Raw genomic sequence first — 17,573 nt, forward strand, 5'->3', positions numbered from 1 at the left:
TTGTATCTTGGGCAACCCAACTTTCAATTTTATTGAAATACTGATTTAGTTTTCATTATTGTTAGATTGAAGAAAGCAGTCACTGGGTCTAAAGTTAATAATAGTTTTATGTAAAGTCTCATGGATTTTTATAGTGATAGGGATCTGTAGTATGAATAATGGCATTTCTCTAATTAAGCAGCAATTGAATTAAAACAATAAAAATCAAGGGTGAACTATTTAATAATTTTGATGTGTTTAGCACAATGTGGATTATACTTCATAGAGTTTTTGTTATTTCTGTGTTGAATAATTTATTAAAGTAATGAGTAACATGAATCACTGGGACAGTTTTCTATATTTTATCAAAATAAATTATTGGTTGAAAAATGGAGCAAGGTTTAGAGAGGAGGTATGAATATTAGTGAATGTTACTAAGAACAAACATTAGGTAGTGAGCAATAATCTTTCCTATGCTCCATCCCTCAAGTGTGATCGGTTCAAGCAAAACCCAGTTCGAGTATCATTAGATGACCAGTTGACATGATAGTAGAGATGGTAGCAAAAATACAAGAAAACAGGGTCCCACTGCATTAAACACGACTTTTAAAAATGTCACTAAAAGGAGTTAGAATCTTTGAGCAAATAGTAGCCGCACAAAGTACTAAATTATCTTAATTATTCCAGAATTGGGCCATGAAATTGTGAAAGTAAATCTTCAAGTCTGGATAGCAGATTTCCCCCTTTTTATATAAATGAAATGGTAGAAAACATAGTATTTGGAAAACGTAAATAAACAATTTGCATAGTAGTATCAAGGGTATTTTAGAAGTGAAATTCAATGCATTTGTTTTCTACTTCCTATATATATCCATTGTGGTTTTTTTCTTTTTTTAATTAATTTTTATTGGAGTAGAGTTGCTTTACAATGTTGTGTTAGTTTCTACTGTACAGCAAAGTGAATCAGCTATACATATACATATGGCCCCTCTTTTTCGGATTTTCTTCCCATTTAGGTCACCACAGAGCAATAAGTAGAGTTCCCTGTGCTATACAGTAGGTTCTCGATAGTTATCTATTTTATACATATTATAAATAGTGTATATAGGTCAATCACAATCTCCTAATTCATCCCACACCCCTTTTCCCCTTGGTATCCATATATTTGTTCTCTACATTTGTGTCTCTGTTTCTGCTTTGCAAATAAGATCATCTATACCATTTTTCTAGATTCCGTATGTATGCGTTAATACACAATATTTGTTTTTCTCTTTCTGACTTCACTCCTTATGACAGTCTGTAGGTCCATCCACATCTCTATCACCCTATATACATATACATATATATATATATTTTTTTAACATTTAACATCTTTATTGGAGTATAATTGCTTTAGAATGTTGTGTTAGTTTCTGCTGTATAAAAAAGTGACTCAGCTATACGTATACATATATCCCCATATCCCCTCCCTCTTGAGTCTCCCTCCCACCCTCCCTATCCCACTCCTCTAGGTGGTCACAAAGCACTGAGCTGAGCTCTCTGTGCTATGCGGCTGCTTCCCACTAGCTAGCTATTTTACATTTGATAGTGTGTATCTCTCCAGGCCACTATCTCACTTCGCCCCAGCTTACCCTTTCCCTTCCCCGTGTCCTCAAGTCCATTCTCTATGTCTGCGTTTTTATTCCTGTCCTGCCCCTAGGTTCTTCAGAACCATTTTTTTCTTTTAGATTCCATATATATGTGTTAGCATAGGGTATTTGTTTTTCTCTTTCTGACTTACTTCACTGTGTACGACAGACTCTAGGTCCATCCACCTCACTACAAATAACTCAGTTTCATTTCTTTTTATGGCTGAGTAATATTCCATTGTATATATGTGCCATATCTTCTTTATCCATTCATCTGTCGATGGACACTTAGTTTACTTCCATGTCCTGGCTATTGTAAATAGTGCTGCAATGAACATTGTGGTACATGACTCTTTTGAATTAAGGTTTTCTCAGGGTATATGCCCAGTAGTGGGATTGCTGTGTTGTATGGTAGTTCTATTTTTCGTTTTTTAAGGAATCTCCATACTGTTCTCCATAGTGGCTGTATTAATTTACATTCCCAACAGTGCAAGAGGGTTCCCTTTTCCCCACACCCTCTCCAGCATTTATTGTTTGTAGATTTTTTGATGATGGCCATTCTGACCGGTGTGAGGGCATACCTCATTGTAGTTTTGATTTGCATTTTTCTAATGATTAGTGATGTCAAGCATCCTTTCATGTGTTTGTTGGCAGTCTGTATATCTTCTCCGGAGAAATGTCCATTTAGATCTTCTGCCCATTTCTGGATTGGGTTGTTTGCTTTTTTGATATTGAGCTGCATAAGCTGCTTTTATATTTTGGAGATTAACCCTTGGTCAGTTGCTTCGTTTGCAAATATTTTCTCCCATTCTGAGGGTTGACTTTTCATCTTGTTTATGGTTTCCTTTGCTGTGCAGAAGCTTTTAAGTTTCATTAGTTCCCATTTGTTAATTTTTCTTTTTATTTCCATTTCTCTAGGAGGTGGATCAAAAAGGATCTTTCTGTGATTTATGTCATAGAGTGTTCTGCCTATGTTTTCCACTAAGAGTTTGATAGTGTCTGCCCTTACATTTAGGTCTTTAATCCATTTTGAGTTTATTTTTGTGTATGATGTTAGGGAGTGTTCTAATTTCATTCTTTTACATGTAGCTCTCTAGTTTCCCCAGCAACACTTATTGAAGAGGCTGGCTTTTCTCCATTGTATATTCCTGCCTGCATTATCAAAGATAAGGTGGCCATATGTGCATGGGTTTAACTCTGGGCTTTCTATCCTGTTCCATTGACCTATATTTCTGTTTTTGTGCCAGTACCATACTGTCTTGATTACTGTAGCTTTGTAGTATAGTCTGAAATCAGGGAGCCTGATTCTTCCAGCACCATTTTTCTTTCTCAAGATCGCTTTGGCTATTTGGGATCTTCTGTGTTTCCATGCAAATTGTGAAATTTTTGTTCTAGTTCTGTGAAAAATGCCATTGGTAGTTTGATAGGGATTGCATTGAATCTGTAGATGGCTTTGGGTAGTGTAGTCATTTTCACAATGTTGATTCTTCCAATCCAAGAACATGGTATATCTCTCCATCTGTTTATATCATCTTTAATTTCTTTCATCAGTGTCTTATAGTTTTCTGCATACAGGTCTTTTGTCTCCTTAGATAGGTTTATACCTAGGTATTTTATTCATTTTGTTGCAGTGGTAAATGGGAGTGTTTCCTTAATTACTCTTCCAGATTTTTCACCATTAGTGTATAGGAATGCAAGAGATTTCTGTGCATTAATGTTGTATCCTGGTACTTTACCAAATTCATTGATTAGTTCTAGTAGTTTTCTGGTAGCATCTTTAGGATTCTCTATGTATAGTATCACGTCATCTGCAAACAATGATAGTTTAACTTCCTCTTTTCCAATTTGGATTCCTTTTATTTCTTTTTCTTCTCTGACTGCTGTGGCTAGCACTTCCAAAACTATGTTGAATAATAGCTGTGAGAGTGGGTAACCTTGTCTTGTTCCTGATGTTAGTGGAAATGGTTTCAGTTTTTCACCATTGAGAATGATGTTGGCTGTGGATTTTTCATATATGGCCTTTATTATGTTGAGGTAAGTTCCCTCTATGCCTACTTTCTGGAGGGTTTTTATCATAAATGGGTGTTGAATTTTGTCAAAAGCTTTTTCTGCATCTACTGAGATGATCATATGGTTTTTCTCCTTCAATTTGTTAATATGGTTTATCACATAGATTGGTTTGCATATACTGAAGAATCCTTGCATTCCTGGGCTAAACCCCACTAGATCATAGTGTATGATCCTTTTAATGTGCTGTTGGATTCTGTTTGCTAGTATTATGTTGAGGATTTTTGCATCTATGTTCATCAGTGATATTCACCTGTAGTTTTTTTTCTTTGTGACATCTTCGTCTGGTTTTGGTATCAGGGTGATGGTGGCCTCATAGAGTGAGTTTGGGAGTGTTCCTCCCTCTGCTATATTTTGGAAGAGTTTGAGAAGGATAGGTGTTGGCTCTTCTCTAAATGTTTGATAGAATTCGCCTGTGAAGCCATCTGGTCCTGGGCATGCGTTTGTTGGAAGATTTTTTTTTTTTTTTTTTTTGTGGTGTGCGGGCCTATCACTGTTGTGGCCTCTCCCATTGCAGAGCACAGGCTCCGGATGCACAGGCTGAGCAGCCCTGGCTCACGGGCCTACCTGCTCCATGGCATGTGGGATCCTCCCGGACCGGGGCACGAACCCGTGTCTCCTGCATTGGCAGGTGGACTCTCAACCAATGCGCCACCAGAGGAGCCCTGTTGGAAGATTTTTAATCACAGTTTCCATTTCAGTGCTTGTGATTGGTCTGTTTATACTTTCTATTTCTTCCTGATTCAGTCTCAGAAGGTTGTGCTTTTCCAAGAGCTTGTCCATTTCTTCCAGGTTGTCCATTTTATTGGCATATAGTTGCTTGTAGTAATATCTCATGATCCTCTGTATTTCTTCAGTGTCAGTTGTTACTTGTCCTTTTTCATTTTTAATTCTGTTGGTTTGAGTATTCTCCCTTTTTTTCTTGATGAGTCTGGCTAATGGTTTATCAATTTTGTTTATCTTCTCAAAGAACCAGCTTTTAGTTTTATTGATCTTTGATATTATTTTCCTTCATTTATTTTTCATTTATTTCTGATCTGACTTTTATTATTTCTTTCCTTCTGCTAACTTTTGGTTTCTTTGTTTTTCTTTCTCTAATTTCTTTAGGTGTAAGTTTAGTTTGTTTATTTGAGTTGTTTCTTGTTTCTTGAGGTAGGATTGTATTGCTATAAACTTCCCTCTTAGAACTGCTTTTGCTGCATCCCATAGGTTTTGGGTCATTGTGTTTTCATTGTCATTTGTTTCTAGGTATTTTTTGATATCCTCTTTTATTTATTCAGTCATCTCTTGGTTATTTAGTAGCATATTGTTTAGCCTCCACATATTTGTATTTTTTACAGTTTTTTTCCTGTAATTGATATCTAGTCTCATAGTGTTGTGGTCAGAAAAGATACTTGATACAGTTTCAATTCTCTTAAATTTACTAAGGCTTGATTTGTGGCCCAAGATAAGACGTATCCTGGAAAATGTTCCATGAGCACTTAAGAAGGAAGTGTATTCTGTAATTTTTGGATGGAATATCCTATAAATATCAGTTAAGTCCATCTTGTTTAATATGTCATCTAAAGCTTGTATTTCTTTATTTATTGTCATTTTGGATGCTCTGTGCATTGGTGAAAGTGGGGTGTTAAAGTCCCCTACTATTATTGTGTTACTGTCAATTTCCCCTTTTATGGTTGTTTGCATTTGCCTTATGTATTGAGGTGGTCCTATGTTGGGTGCATAAATGTTTACAATTATTATATCTTCTTCTTGGATTGAATCCTTGATCATTATGTAGTGTCCTTTGTCTCTTGTAACAGTCTTTATTTTAAAGTCTATTTTGTCTGATATGAGTATTGCTACTCCAGCTTTCTTTTGATTTCCATTGGCATGGAATATCTTTTTTCATCCCCTCACTTTCAGTCTTATGTGTCCCTAGGTGTGAGGTGGGTCTGTTGTAGACAGCATATATACGGGTGTTGTTTTTGTATCCATTCAGCCAGTCTATGTCTTTTGGTTGGAGCATTTAATCCATTTACATTTAAAGGTAATTATCGATATGTGTGTTCCTAATTCCATTTTCCTAAGAGTTTTGGGTTTATTTTTGTAAGTCTTTTCCCTCTCTTGTGTTTCCTTCCTAGAGAAGTTCCTTTAGCATCTGTTGTAAAGCTGGTTTGGTGGTGCTGAATTTTCCTAGCTTTTGCTTGTCTGTAAAGGTTTTTAATTTCTTTGTCGAATCTGAATAAGATCCTTGCTCTGTAGAGTAATCTTGGTTGTAGGTTTTTCCCTTTCATCACTTTAAATATGTCCTGCCAGTCCTTTCTGGCTTGCAGAGTTTCAGCTGAAAGATCAGCTGTTAAACTCATGGGGATTCCCTTGTATGTTATTTGTTGCTTTTCCCTTGCTGCTTTTGATATTTTTTTCTTTGTATTTAATTTTTTTTTTTTTTTGCAGTACACGGTCCTCTCACTGTTGTGGCCTCTCCCATTGCGGACCACAGGCTCCAGATGCGCAGGCTCAGTGACAATGGCTCACGGGCCTAGCCACTCCGTGGCATGTGGGATCTTCCCAAACCAGGGCTCGAACCTGTGTCTCCTGCATTGGCAAGCAGATTCTTAACCACTGCACCACCAGGGAAACCCGGAATCAAACTTTTTAAAAAAATTATTATACTGTGTCCCACATCTAATAGGATTTTGTTTATTTTATTATTATTTTTTATAAGGGCATAACATTTTGCCATAAAATGGAATTGTTTGGACTGGTTCTTTTTTTTTTTTTTTTTTTTTGCGGTATGCGGGCCTCTCACTGTTGTGGCCTCTCGTGTTGCGGAGCACAGGCTCCGGATGCGCAGGCTCAGCGGCCATGGCTCACGGGCCCAGCCGCTCTGTGGCATGTGGGATCCTCCTAGACTGGGGCATGAACCTGTGTCCCCTGCATCGGCAGGCGGACTCTCAACCACCGCACCACCAGAGAAGCCCCTGGAGTGGTTCTTTGGTTTAGAATGATAGGTAATACTATTTCTCTCTCTCTCTCTTTTTTTTTTCTCTCTTTACTGTGAGAAGCTGTATCTGATGTTTTATCTGTTTTATCTTTATCTGTTTTATCTTGCTATAAAAAGATTCAGTCTTTCCAATTAGTTAATTTTTTGAAGCTGGTATTATGGCAGCCCATTCATTTGAGTCTCACCCTGTAGCTTAAGCAATCAATTCAGTTTGCATGGAAAGGGCATAAGGACAGAGAAGTTTGTGAAAATTCTCACTGAAGGAAGAATAGTGAAGCTGGAATCATCATTTGTCCTGATTTATCTCAGTTTCCTTTAATATGGGAATATTAATGCTCTCTTTCTGTGTTCACTCCAAAATTATGTTTTAAGTTTAAATCCAAATCTAGATTTAGGATTATTTTTTAGTTTTGAAGAGCAGGTCAGCATTTTCCATCTCAGACATCATGTTTATTAGAAATCTAGGCTGTGCCACTTGAGTAGAGGAATTTCTTAACTCCAAAATTTATGAGACTTCTGTCTATTAGGAGAAAAATATGGGATTTTCTTTCCTTAAAGCATGTTTTTATTGGGACAGCCTGTTTGCCGTTGCAGCTTAAAACTGATCCCCAAAGAGTAAAACCTCAATGAATCATTGGGTTGCTTGCCTTGGAGCAAGGCCAGGAGCAGTACGTTTTCAAGATAAACAGTGCTCAGGCTGAAAGAATGGCACAGATTTCTCAGGTGGAGTGTTCTCACTCCCCTTCCGACATGTACTATATTACAGTGTCTTACAGATAAGCCTTGAGGGAAAGCCAGCCTGAAATAACTTTATTTCATGATAGTTATTTCCTGGATGTTTTAGCCAAATGTTTCTTGAATAGTCCAGAGAACATGGCTTTGAATTCATTGACACTCACTGGTTGACGCCTGTTTTTTTTTTTTTTTTTTTTGCGGTATGCGGGCCTCTCACTGTTGTGGCCTCCCCCGTTGCGGAGCACAGGCTCCGGACGCGCAGGCTCCGGACGCGCAGGCTCAGCGGCCATGGCTCACGGGCCCAGCCGCTCCGCGGCATATGGGATCCTCCCAGACCGGGGCACGAACCCGTATCCCCTGCATCGGCAGGCGGACTCTCAACCACTTGCGCCACCAGGGAGGCCCTGACGCCTGTTTTTATGTTCATCTCCACATTTTAATAAAGCAAGGGCCCTGATACCTGTTTTATTCATTGCTGTATCCTGACTCCTAGCACAGAGCCTTGCCCAGACCAGGTGCTCAGTACACGTTGACTGAATGCATGTTGAATGAATGAATTCAGGTTCACATCAATTGAAATTTGATTATAAACATAAGTCTAGGATGCTGTAAGTGCAGCCAAATTATACCAGACTGGAACTTTTGGTCTTTATAATTGACCATGTTTATGCCTTCTGAATAACTATACTATGGTAGTTATGAGTCAACTCATTCTTGTTTATTTGTCCCTTCATTCATCCAAAAGATATTTATTTATTACTTTGTCCATGGTTGGCATTTTGCTAGCAGTTAAGATATAGCAATGAGATATATCAGGCCTCTCGGATATATCAGGATACATGAGGCATTTGCCTGCTCTCCTTGGTCTTGCCATTCTGTATTTGGTTTGTTTAAGGTAAGCACAAAAATATTTACAAAATAAGGTCAATAAGGTGGAGACTGAAATGGTCAGAGTAGGGGGAAATCATGCATTGCTAAGGGATAGAAGAGGTTTACTGAAGAAGCTAGGACTCAAGGATACATAGGATTTCAGAAGGTAAAATTGGTGACAGAGAGCTTCCCAGTGCTGCATGAGTAGTGTGCATGAGTGTGTGTGTGTGTGTGTGTGTGTGTGTACATATGAACATTTCACTGGAGAGAAGAGGAATGGGGCAGAAAAAGAGGAATATGTTCCAAGACAAATTAATTATTTTACCTATGTTAGTACGCTCTCTTACTCTATTCCTGTATCTGAGGAGATTGGAGACCCCTGGGGTTAGTGCTTTCGTCTTTGCATTCTCCATGATCCTTTGTCAGTACGTGCTCATGGTCAGGTTTCTGGAACTTACAGCGGCTTGTTTGGATTGAGAGTGCCGCTGACTGGTATAATAATGCATTGTTTGGGAGACCAAGATTAGAGACATTTAGTTGTTTCTGCTTGCTCATCTCACCAAAATCAACTATTAATCACAACCTAGTTCAGTTTTTCTAAGTAAGAATGTTACACCTGGGGATTATTTGTGGACATTTTCTTAGAGTACAGAAGTATCTCTTTAAAGCATTGAGCAGATTTTAACAGAAGATAATGCTTGTGATACAGCATTATCAGTACAGTAACAAGCAAACCTCATACATTCCCTGAACTTTCATATGAATAAAGTTTAATTTATTTGCTCATTTTATTTTTTCAAATCAATTTTACTAATGTGTATTCATGGAATCTTGTTGACATTTTCTTTATTATCCAAAACTATACCTTGTTTTCATGCTAAAGTGTTCTCCCCATATTCAGGGACCGATATGTACAGTGAGTTGTTCTAGATCAGGCATTTATAAAAAGATGATGTGTGTACTTGGTGCAGTCCTATATCCTGTGGAATTATATGAAATCCTACATGCACACAGTCAATCCTCATTATTCATGGATTCTGTATATGAAAATTTGCCTACTTAATAAAATTTTTTGTAACCTCCAAGTCAATACTCATAGTGCTTCTGCAGTCATTAGCAGACATGCACAGAGCAGCAAAAATTTGAAGTTGCCCAGCATACACTCCCAGCTGAGGTCCATCAAGGCAACCCTTACCTTCCTGTTTCAGTGCTCAGACTGTAAACGTGTCTTTTTCATAGTCTGTTTGGTGCCATGTTTTTCATAATTTTGTGCTTTCTATGGGTGATTTTCCTGTTTGAAATGACCCCCAAGCATACTGCTAAAGTGTTGTCTCATGTTTCTAAGAGCAAGAAGGCTATGCTGTGCCTTATGGAGAAAATATATGTGCCAGATAAGCTTCATTCTGGCATGAGTTATGGTGCTCTGACTGTGGGTTCAATGTTAATGAATCAACAGTATATATTAAGTAAGGTGTCTTTAAACAGAAACACACATAAAACAAAGTTATGTATTGATTGGTTGATGAAAATGTTGTGTCCAGACGCTCATAGGAACCTAACCCTGTGTTTCCCCTAGTGATGGTTTAGTATTCGCTAATTCAGTGTTCCTGGTGACTGTATAGGACATAACTCCAGTGAATAACAGGAATTGAGGTGCACATGTCTTTCTGAGGCGAGAGACCGTAATACTCATCAGATTCTCCACGGGGACTGTGACTCCCTCGAAGCCTAAGAACCTTTGTTTCTCTTTGGGAGTTTTTCCCATTCTGGTATTCTCGGACTACTAGGCCTGCTATGTAGAAACTGGAGCTAGTGTGCTGGTACTGAAGTGTTAAAGAAAGAGAGCAACACAGAGATCCGGAAACTATAGATCCACATCTCCACGTCTCCACTGACTGAGTAATCTCACCATTACTGACTTTTGCAGTCAGATGGAGCTGGTTTGAATCCTAATTTTTCAGCTTACTAGCTTTGTGATCCTTGGCAAAAATGTTTAACCGCTTTGAGTTTTCTTCTATGTCAAGTAGACACAATAATACCTACCTTGGAAGGTTATTTTAAAGATTAAATTAGAGGATGAGTTTAAAGAACCATGTAAAGTCCCTGGGAACAGTCAAAACCATTATTATAAATGTCATTATGGTACAGTATACACTTAATAGATCATTGTTAGTATCTCTGTTTTTCTCCTTCCCACTTGGGAATAGTATGAGATCCATTTTCTAATAACCTGGATGAATTAAATTAACTCTGGAATTGCCTCTTTCCCGCAATAACTAGTGGAGAAAGCAGGACGTGCTCTCAGGGCTCTGGTTTTCTTCCTGCTGATTTCTCTGGTCCGGAGAGCCACTGCAGTGATGATGGATGACTGGAGCTCTGAGTGGCACTGATGGGGAGCACTGTTTTGGTTACAAGGGGGATAACCATCCCCAACTCCTGACCAAGAATGGAGGGCTCATGCTTCAGTGTTCTCCCAGGTGCCTGTCTCCCAAAGGGAAGATGGGGTGACTGTAGCAGTTCAGAGGCCTGTGAATGACACTCAGATGCCCTCTTCACATCCACCTGAAGGGGACTCTTAGGATTTCACTTTCCTAATTTGAGAACCTGAAACCCCATTTCTCCTTAAGAATGTCTTAGGCTAATTATTTCCCTTAGCATTTCAGAATTCCCCTGCCATCTTAAATATGTAAGACAACGTAAGTATGATGACACATCATTGAAGAATGAGGTTTTCTACATTAATGGATTTTCCAGGTGAAACTGGTCCCTTGCTGTGTTTTGCTTTAATAATTTCATAGAACTGGTCATAAGTTGTATTACACACTTTTTTGACATCTTATATGTGATTAATTAAAGTGGATAATTTAAACTTTTCTTGATTACTTATGAGTGAACTGCTGTACTATGTTATAGAACATAGCAACTCCCTCAGAGCCTGCTAAAGCTAGTAGATGAATTGTCCACATATATTAATAACCTTAGTTTGCTTACTTTGAGTTTTTTTTTAAATGTTGTTGGATTTTTGTTACTAGGTGACATAAGTAGGTGAGGAATGCCAATGTAGTTCACATTCTTGAATGAGTTATGGTAAAAATGATAAAGTAAGTTCTGATTATTTGCATATCAACACAATCCCAACCATTTGCATCCATATTTATTTACTAAATATATTGACATTATCATTTATGAATATAAAGTACTGTAGCATTATAGTAATACATTTGATATTTATATTTAATATATTAATATAACATATTTGAATGGATTAAAATATACACAGGACTTTAATATATATTTTTCCCTCATTCCTATGAATTCTTGCTCCACATAAGCCAATGAAATAGGCCTAGGATATTTTGTGGCCCGGGATGAAGCTGGTTACTGAGGAGTTTGAAACCTCAAGATAGCCCCACAATATTACTATGAATTGGATGCGTTAGTCATAAATATGTTTCCTCAGAGTGCAGTGTTTATACACCAATTCCTGTCTAGTTCTAGGCCTCTGAAGTTGACCCTTAGGCACCACCATTTTCTGTCTAGAGGTGACATTATACCCAAGGGCTCATAGAATGACCTCACTCCTTTTAGGTCTGGCAAAATTAACCTTTTGTCTGCAATATAATCTCACTCAATTAAAAAAAAAACAATGGCCAGAATATAAATAAAGCCAACAGCAGGCTTTACTCTCCGGTGTGTCTCTTTTGCCCTGGATGGAAATGACCCAACTCAAAGCCCCTGTGCCGATTTACTTACTTTGGTGCTAGCTGAGTGATGCTGGACCTGGCAGGCAAACTTTCAGTTTCTCTCTGTCCACAACAGCCAAAATGGCCGTCTCTGCATAATTTGAAAACTACATAGTCAGTGAAATACAGACAAAGAAATGTGGTTGCTGTGAAATAAAATGCCTATCACAAAGGGAGAGATCAAATGTGAGAGAAGGTGCATTTAATGTAAAAAACACAACTGGGTGTCATTCTATTTCAAAGCAACCTAAGTGGAGAGTACAAATATAATGCATGATAATGAGGGTGCCCAATTTTGGAAAGTGGTTTTTAAAATGCTGCCGCAGAATGCTATCTAGAGTCTCTTAGGAAAAAGCAAAATCTCATCGGGGACCTTTTCAAGCATCATTTTCTCCTGTTTTAAATGATCTCACGTGAACTGGCTATTAGTCGACTTGGCATAACACTCTATTATTCATTATTTTGACCACTTGCAAAAGGAACAAAAGGCCTGTTATTAGTAATTTGCCGATTGTTGGGAGACTTAATCTAGGTACTTACAGAGCTCTTTGCCTCATGCTTATTTTGTTGTATGAAGTTGTATGATCTGAGGGTATTCACGGCCCCCTTGTGCTCAGCTCATATAATCTCTTCTCAAGTGATTAGTGTGGAAGAAATGATTGACTCTGGATACCAGGCCTCTGAGCATATTGAAGAAGCCTTTTCTCCTAATGCAGGAGATTCTGGCTTTGGGGTAAAGAAGGCTTTTCCCTTTATTTGTGTACAGATTTCTTTCTTCTTCTAAGGGTACAATGAAGATGATTGCATTATTAACAAGGTCATTTGTGACCCACTGAGCACCTCACTGCTTGCTGAATGTGCTGTGTCATATATGGTCCATGCTATGGTATTACTTTTCAGAAGTCCTCAAATTTCCCTCTAAGGGATTGTAGTCCTATAGGGCAAGTACAGTGCAAGTGACACAAGAGATAAGTTGCTACATGGGTGCAGAGGAGGAAGAAATCTCTTTCACAAGGCAACAGGACAGGTTCCATGAAAGAAATGCCATGTGCAAAGATGATGAGTATAATTTCAATATGCGGAAATTGTAAGGGACTTTAGGATGGGGTTTATAGATAACATAAAGAATGTGAGTAAAGTAGCAGAAGAATAGAACATATTTCTCCAGAAGCCTAGCTATCAGAAGCAACCTAATACAGAGTGTCCTAAAAGGATTTTAATTGCTCCTTTTTATGATAATGCATATTGCTGTGGTTCGTGTGATGGTGGGGCTTGCGGTCTGGGAACTGTTTGATAGCATCATGTTGACTGATGAATTCTTATAGGTCTTATGCAATGGCTTTGATCTTAATGTACTACCACAGTAATGTCACAGCTGTATTTCATGGTACATGCTAGCTGTGATTGTGCTTGGCCATTTGTCTGATACGTAACAACCCTTTTGAAGCTCTGAATCATGATTATGCATATACTTATTTACATACAGTTTATAATGAAAATAAAAAATTGATAGACTACATACAGAATATTTGGGTCTGAATCAAATCTTTTATTTTAATTCATGTTATTTTGGAGTTAAGATTTCTATATTCTAGAAGTAGCATTATTTTTGAACAGATTGGAGATAAAAAAAAGTATTCCACTGTAAAAAAGCACAGGCTGAGTTGAAAAAGAAAACGACACAAGAAAAACCAGAAAGTTATCCTTTTGGACTGTATTAGAGAATATTTGTAGGGAAATACAGTAGGTATTTGGGTATCAGGATCAGATTAAATTTGCAATGAAAAATAAAACACATAAAAAATTAACTTCAGAAAGGGAAGTTTATACAGACTATATAAGAAACAGCATGTATTGTCTTTCAGCTATCTTTCCTCTGGGCTTGAATGTTTTCAAGACTAGCTTGTAGGATGAAATGAGTTTTATGAAGAATTTGAACAACTCAACATTTTTAAGGATACAAATTTGAGTTTAAGTGATCTGCTTTTCTCTTTTTTGGCGAGAGGGCGTGTGGGAGTAGGAGAGGAAGAGGGGGATGGGTGGAGGGACTGAGGACCTGGTTTTTTACTATCTAATATGGAGCTTCCATTTTGGGCAGTTTCATGCCAATCCCCATCTCTCTTTCCAGCTCTCTGGCTTTGGGCAAGTTTCTTAAATTCCCTACAACTCTATTTCCTCATCTGCAAAATGGAGATAAAATGCCTGTGTGATAGGGTTGTTGTGACATATTATTACAAACGTAATAATGTACATAAAGTATGTAACTCTGTGTCCAGTATATATTACCCACTCACTCTAGGTATTTATCACATACCCTTTTTGAGCAAGACACTTTGATTTATACCTCTTACTTAATCCTCATAACAGTCCTGTGAATATTATTGACTCTCAATTTACAGATAAAAATCTTGAAACTTAAGGGACTAAAGTGGTTTTTACAAGTTTAAACAAACCTAAGGGTAATAGCCAGGAGTTCAATTTAGATCTGACAGTTTAAAGCCTGCAAAAGCACCATTGTATTAAATTCAATCATTCCCTCCCCATCTCTCTCTCCTCTCCTCTCCATTCCCTTTTCTTCTCTCTGTAGTTCTGATTTCTCCAAGTAGAGTCTTTTTAAAAAAATGTTCCTCATGATAACACGCAAATCATATGGAATGAAACAATATTTTCATTCCAGTAAGTTGAAATAAATATGATGACATCATTATATCTCCAAACACCATTAATTCCCTTCAAAAATATATCCCATTCTTTATTTTTTATACTCAAGTAATGCATATTAATTGTAGAGACATTAGGAAATATAAATGAAAAATAAATACTCAATATCCAAAGACAATCATAGATAACATTTTAGTGCATATCTTCAATTCATACCTATCCCTATACTACTTTTCCCTCTTATAGCAGTATCATATTAGAGTTTGGTTTATAATGGGCTGTTTTTACTTAATGATCATTCAAAACTATCTTTCCAAATTGGTAAATGTATGTCTACGTAATCATGTCCATCAGCTACATAGCATTCCATCGTATAAAGGTACCTGTTTAAATAATCCTTGTTATTGGATACTCTTTTTTTCCCGGTTTTCTACTTTTATAAGCTGTAGACTCTTGCATATACATTTTTGTGCCATTGGCCAATTATATCCTTAGGATAATTCCCTAGAAGTGGGACATATGGGTTGGTGTTTATACGCTTCTCTGGCTCTTAATGTATATTGCCAAGTTCCTTCCCTTAAAGAAAGGATCAAATTATACTCCTCCTAGCAATGTATGAGAATGACCATTTTACATGCCCACACTAATGGTTATCAGGCCTTTTAATCTTTGAGAACTCCATTAGGCAAAAAAATAATGTGACTTTATTGCTTTTCTTTGCATTCCAGTGTCTATCTATTCTATAACAATCACATTTCTAAGACTACTATCTAAACAAAATGTAAATTCATTAGGTCAAAGACAAAATCTCTATATACTTAAATATTTTTATCTGACATCCTTCTAAAGTAGAATAAATCCCTAAAGAGGTATTTGAGACACTACTTGGCAGAAAACCATGGATTAACAGTATACAACCTTATTAAGAACATCCTTGAATTTTATTTTAAACCTCAAGCTCATTGTTCTTAGAGCTCATTTGCTAAAGTAATCTCCTCCTCAAAATGACAAACCCTCCCCTAGGAAGAATCTCAAATGAGAGGAAAGGAGAAGGTTATAGAAGCTAAGCCTTGGCATCACCTGACTTTTGTGACCAGGTGGGACTTCAGTCTCCTTCAGTCTTTGTCCCTCTGTGGTCAGTGCCAGAGTGGCCAGGGGTATAATGCCGATGTCTCCTCAGGCCTCAGTGGGAAAAAGGGAAAACTATGCAAAATATGCTTGATAGGTTTGTTTCGGGGAATATTGAACAGAATTGATAGTCTGACCCTCCATGAATGTGTGTCCCCATTCAAAAAAAGAAAGAAAAAACTTACTAAACAATACATACCTACTGCTTTGTTTTAAACAAAATTCTTATATTGCCCCACAAAGAAAACACTGGAGTAGTATTGTCTTTCCATATACTCTACATCAGTTTGCCAAATGATTATTTATGCTGTGCAGTTGGGTTACACCATTTAAACACACACACACACACTCACACACATCTTACTAGGTGCCGAAAAATAATGGCCAGCTACCACTAAGAAGATAATGTCTTTAGGGTCCTTAAACAATTAACCTCAATTTGAAAACTGAGCAAGTCTAAGCTATGTTTTGCTAAACATGATTTTTCCACTTAATTTTACCCTTCCTCCATATTATTTAAACCATCATGTAATTTCAAATTTCATACCAAAAATTAATTTATATTTGAATCAGCAGCACTTTATTTATTAAGAGGCACATATCGTTTAAAGAGACTTCCTTAGAATAGGAAGTTTCATTTAGCTAAATCTAAGGAAACAAAGATAGTCAACTCTTTGTTTGATTATAGCCTGGGATCTCATATTATCCATGCGCATTCCTTGACCAGACACATTTAATGATTGGTCAAACCAGGTTCAAGAGAAAAGTACTGCTCTGTTATTAAAAGGAAACTTAATGATTGCATCTCCATTGGGAACATCATAAAATCCATAATAAAGTTTACTTTGTGCACTGACCACAGGGTACTTGATCTTGGCATTCCATGGTGCTTCTCACACTTCAAAGGTTGAAAGCACAGTGAAATTTCAGTCAGCAACCATTTCCTGGGAATGAGATAGCTTAAGTCTGTGAATTACTCAAAAAGAATCAAAATGTGAGTGCAATGATAGATGTTGGTGTTTTTTTTTTTTCCAATGTATATAAAAAGGCACCTTTTCCAAATGCCCCCTGTTTGTGTTCAAAATGAGCTAGAGGAACTCTACAGTATATTCACTATGAAGGAATCAAGAACTATAAAACAGAGAATTTATGAAGGAACAAAATATCACAAAACTGTGGAGTGATACCCCAGATTCACTGAATAATCTGAGAAAGGAATGGAAGGGATAATATGAGCTAACACTTATGTGGTGCTTATTATGTGCTAGATACTGTTTTTAGTGCTTAGTAGGTATTAATTCTTTCAACCCTCCAGACAGCCCTGTGAGGTATTTTATTTGTCCAAGAGATGAGTAAGACACAGAGAGGTTAAATATCTTGCCAAAGATCACAGAGCTGGTAAATGGCAGTACTGTAATATGAATTTTCTTCTGATTTAAGATGGTACGTCTAGATGGCCAGGTGAAAACCGAGCACTGCTGAGCAAGCCCCAAGGAAAAGTGCAGCCTCCACACGAAGTTTTATTATTGGCTTCTGAGGAAGTGGTAAGTTTGCAAATATCATCACACATTTAAATGCTTTAAGAACGAATGTGACAACTTGACATTTGGGGAAGAAACTGTGCTGGTTTCTAAGGTCTGAGTCTACCACTAAATATCTGGGGAATCTGGGTTAAAACATGTCATTGTCTGGGACTCAGTTTCTTTTGTGTAAAACAAAAGGGATGGATGATGTGCAAAAAGAGATTCTACAGTTCTTTTATGAGACAGGCACTTA

At 37.4% G+C, this 17,573-nt stretch overlaps 1 long non-coding RNA gene across 1 annotated transcript in view; it reads left to right on the plus strand.

Moving 5' to 3' along the window:
• The window catches only part of LOC132495442 (uncharacterized), an 87,799-nt gene extending 70,464 nt beyond the window's left edge, over window positions 1-17,335 (plus strand). Inside the window, exon 3 of the long non-coding RNA XR_009533240.1 lies at window positions 17,238-17,335. This is a non-coding gene — a long non-coding RNA (uncharacterized LOC132495442). The remainder of the gene's footprint in view (window positions 1-17,237) is intronic.
• The last annotated feature ends 238 nt before the right edge of the window (window positions 17,336-17,573 follow it).

This window comes from Mesoplodon densirostris, chromosome 8 (assembly GCF_025265405.1).
Source record: "Mesoplodon densirostris isolate mMesDen1 chromosome 8, mMesDen1 primary haplotype, whole genome shotgun sequence".
NCBI lineage: Eukaryota > Metazoa > Chordata > Mammalia > Artiodactyla > Ziphiidae > Mesoplodon > Mesoplodon densirostris.